The sequence below is a fragment of the Otolemur garnettii genome, unplaced genomic scaffold (genome assembly GCF_000181295.1).
Source record: "Otolemur garnettii isolate 467f Iridium unplaced genomic scaffold, OtoGar3 scaffold00321, whole genome shotgun sequence".
Classification (NCBI taxonomy): Eukaryota; Metazoa; Chordata; class Mammalia; order Primates; family Galagidae; genus Otolemur; species Otolemur garnettii.
Genome location: NW_003852716.1, coordinates 475,935 through 480,537, shown reverse-complemented (window position 1 = coordinate 480,537; position 4,603 = coordinate 475,935). Strand labels below are relative to the sequence as shown.

Here is a 4,603-nt window from a genome sequence, read left to right as displayed (position 1 = left end):
CTCAAAAAAAAAAAAAAAAAAAAGAAGAAGAAAGGACAGCTTAGGTTTCAGGACAGCTCTTTTTCTGCTTTCCTTACGTATTTGGCTATTTAGTTTCCTTTGCATGATCCTCTTCTTCCACCAGTTACTTCAATGTTGGTGTTCCTCAGGATTTCATTTGTGGCTACTTTTTCTTCTCACAAAATATATTCTCTTATGGTTTCAAATTTCACATATGAGGACTGTCTGGAAAGTATCCAGACATGTAATGTGAAAAACAGAGCCATGCATGGCTGAATATTTTCCAGACAGCCCTTGTATATGCTGGTTGACTTTAAAGACTGCATTCTTTGCCCATATTTCTGAAATTCTAGTGGACATCTTCACTTGACTGTCCCATGAGTACATCAAATTCACTATGACTAAAATTGAAATACCTTTTCATCTTTTTTCACCTGTGTGTTTTACTCATAATGTAAGTTTAATTCAAATATTATCTCTTCCAAGAAGGCTTCTCTGTCTGTGATCACTAATCCTCCTTTGTGCTACCTAGCTCTAGCTTCTGTTACAGGATGATTTTTATCTTCAACACTAGAACAGGTAGTCTTTAAGAACAAGAGCATGATTTTTAGTAAACTCTGTGACCCCTCTCTCTAGTATAGTGCCTGATATCCACTAAGATTTCAGTTAGTTGTTGACTGAATATGACTGAGTTTATTTCAAATTAATATCTTTTCTTTCATAAAAAAGTTTTAGAATCTTGCTTGATATAGATCGAACATTTTCCCCTTTCAAATGTCATGTTCAAATTGGATCCCCAATGTTGGCAGTGGGGCCTAAAGGGAAGTGTTTTGGGGCATGAGAGCACATCCCTCATGAATAGGGTGACCAGACGTCCTGCTTTTGAACAATTTGTCCCGCGTCCCACGGCGTTTTAAAAAACTTCCTATTTTTGGAAAGAATGCATGAATGGGCAGGAGAACAAGAAGGGAATATACGGTTTTCGGCTGCCCCATGGCTATTTCGCCAGAATGTGAGCTTTATATTATTTTTGTTAATTTTATAATGTTAAACTGTAATAATAACAAATAATTGCTGAGAAGTGATTATCGAGAACTGCTTATCAAATTTTGCATTGTTGTCAGGCCCTGCCCTGCCCTGTCCCCCGCCCTGGCCTGCCCCGCCCCCCGGCCATGTTGTCCCTCCTTACTGATGTTAAGATCTGGTCACCCTACTCATGAATGGCTTGGGGCTGCCTTTTGTGGTAATGAGTGAGTTCTTGCTCTATTTTTTCCTGAAAGAATTAATTGTTAAAAAGAACCTGGAAGCTCTCACCTCTCACCTTTCTTTCTCTTCCTCTCCTTTCTCTTTTCACCCCATACCTCTTTCCCTCTCTCCATCTCTCACTCGTTCTCTATTGCTTTCTTTCTCTTGCCATGTGATGCCTACTCCCCTTCACTCACCATAAGTGGAAGCTTCGGAACCATGAGCCAAATAAACTTCTGTTCCCTATGATTTACCCAGACTCTGGTATTCCTTTAAAGCAACACAGACTATGACAGATCTCTTCCTCTACAGTTTCTTCAAAATTCTGCAGATAATGCACATATTACAACATTTTATTTCATTGTGAGGACATCCACTCAAATGCTCACACTTTCTGATTTTTGTGACTCAGAGTTATTAAAGCCTTGACTTCCTTCTGGAAAATCTTACGAGCTGTTTCCACATCTCTTTCCTCACAGATACCAATAGGGTGCAGCAGAGTACTCAGGTATTTATAAGGTTTCAAATGAAAACTTGTCTGACAAAAGAGTACATATTCTTTTATTTCATTTATATAAAGTTCAAGAAAAGTGAAAATAATCAATGGTGATAGAAGTTAGAATAGTGGTTACTTTTTCATGATGTTGACTTGAAAATGATAGGATATTGGGAATGGCCTATATTTTGAATTAGATGTTTATTACACTAGCATATACATATATGTACAAATTTATAGAGCTATATACTTAAGATAAATGTACTTTATTACAACTTATCACAATAAAAAAGCAAAAAGAAAAAAACAAACCAAAGAACATTTGTTGTGCACTATACTTCTCTTTTATATTCTTTTAAAATATTTTTTATTTTTAAATTTTATTTATTTTTATTATTCGGGATTCATTGAGAGTACATAGAGTTAGGTTACAATGATTGCATTTGTTATGTAAAGTAGCTCTTGTAATTGTGTCCTGCCCCCAAGAGGTGTGTCACACACCATGACCCCCATTCACCTCCCTCTTCTCCTCTTTCCACTTGCTCATTCTCTTAACCCCCACCCCTTGTATTAGCTCATCTACTGCCTTCATATTAGAATAGAGTACGTTGGATTCTTGCTTCTCAATTCTTGTGATGCTTTACTGAGAATGTGTTCCACCACCATCCAAGTTAATACAAAAGATGTAAAATCTCCATCTTTTTAGGGGCTGAATAGTATTCCATGGTATACATATACCACAGCTTGCTAAAGCATTCCTAGATTGGTGGGCATTTAGGTTGTTTCCACATTTTGACAACTGTAATTGAGCTGCAATAAACAGTCTAGTGCAAGTGTCCCTGTAGTAAAAGGATTTTTTTCCTTTGGATAGATACTTCGTAGTGTGATTGCAGGGTCAAATGGGAGCAAATGGGAGGTCTAGCTTGAGTTCTGTGAGAATTCTCCATATTTCCTTCCAAAAAGGATGTATTAGTTTGCAATCCCACCAGCAGTGTAAAAGTGTTCCCTTCTCTCTACATCCACATCAGCATCTGCAGCTTTGAGACTTTGTGATGTGGGCCGTTCTCACTGGGGTTAAGTGATATCTCAGGGTAGTTTTGATTTGCATTTCTCTGATAATTAGGGATGGTGAGCATTTTTTCATATGTTTGTTAATCATTTGTCTTCCTTAGAGAAGGTTCTATTCATCTCTCTTGCCTAGTGCTATATGAGATTTTAGGGTCTTTTTCTGTTTGTTAATTTGAGTTCTCTAAAGTTATCAAGCTTTTGTCCAATTCATAATATGCAAATATCTTTTCCCATTCTGAAGGCTGTCTGTTTGCTTTGGTTGTTGTTTCCTTAGCTATACAGAAGCTTTTTGGTTTAATTAAGTCCCATTTTTTAATTTTTGTTTTTGTTGCAATTACCACAAAGTCTTCTTCATTAAATTTTTCCCCAGGTTGATATCATCAAGTGTTTTCTCCATACTTTCTTTGAGGATTTTTATAGTTTCATGGCCTTAGATTTAAATCTTTTACCCATCTTTAATCAATTTTTGTAAGTGGTGAGAGGTGCAGGTCTTTCACATGTGGTTATCCAGTTCTCCTAACACCATTTATTGAATAGGGATTCTTTCCCCCAACATATGTTCTTGTATGGTTTATCAAAGATCAGTCAGGTGCCTATAAGGTGTTAGCTTCATCTCATGGTTTTCTATTTGGTTCCAAATGTCAATGTCTCTCTCTCTTTTTTTTTTTTTTCAATTTGAAAGCAGTCACTGTTTATTAACTGACCAGATACTGACCAAAAACAATCAGGGCAGATACCTTAGTTCATTCTTCTAATAAGCCTATTGATTTGGTCTTCCCTGTTACCAGCATCTCCACCTTCTACAAAGTGGGTTGTCTTTTTCTTCATACCCCCCCATGGAGATGATAACTTGAATGGCCACAATAAGTTCTTTGAAGTGTTTTCCAACAGTATAGATCTCATGAATTAGATCCTCCATGCAGATGATTCCATATTTACCAAGAGATTGTGCAATCAAACTGTTACCAGTCAACGCAATTGATTTCTTATTGATTTTGCCATAACCACGCTTGTAGATTAGCTCATTTACTGACTTCAGATTTGGGTACCCCCATGCAATATACGGTTCTACAATCCTCAGCATGTTAATGGAAGCCTTGTTGAGCTTAACAAAAGTTCCATTAAAGATCTGGCAAAGGCAAAGAACACCTTTCGGACCTTTGGACTCACACCATTGATACCTCTGATCCTGATGACAAATGCCAATTTGGGTTCTGCAGGTATATAGAAGTTGCCAGCTTTTCTTGCCATCATAGCTATCTGAATCTCAGTTCTGTACATCTGCCTGTATTCTTTATGATAATGCTTAGCTTTTTCATAGATAAGCTTCCTCCTTGCCTTTCGAAGCATCTTTTGGGCACACTTCTTTCTCAGATGCTTGATCTTCAGCTCTGTGAAATTCTTTCGCTTTTTCTTAAGGGTTTCTGGCATAGCAGGAACCTTCTTTTTCTTCTTTTCGACACCCTCCATGGTTCCAGCTGGAAAAAGAGCCAATGTCCCTATTTTTGTGAAAATGTCTATACTACCCAAAGCAATCTACAGATTCAATGCCATCCCAAGATTTGGAAAAAATAATTCTTGATTTTGTATGGAACCATAAGAAACCAAGGCAATTCTTAGTAATAAAAACAAAGCTGGGAGTATCACCCTACCCGACTTTTGACTATACTACAAGGCCATAGTGATTAAATCAGCATGGTATTGGCACAAAGCTATTTTGAACTTTGATGATTCCAAGCAAGAAAGCAATATTTATGTATTCAAAGTATTGGATATTCACAGATAAGCTACTAT

At 37.1% G+C, this 4,603-nt stretch overlaps 1 pseudogene; it reads right to left on the bottom strand.

Moving 5' to 3' along the window:
* Positions 1-3,530: 3,530 nt before the first annotated feature.
* Positions 3,531-4,279, bottom strand: LOC100944175 (annotated as a pseudogene).
* Positions 4,280-4,603: the final 324 nt, after the last annotated feature.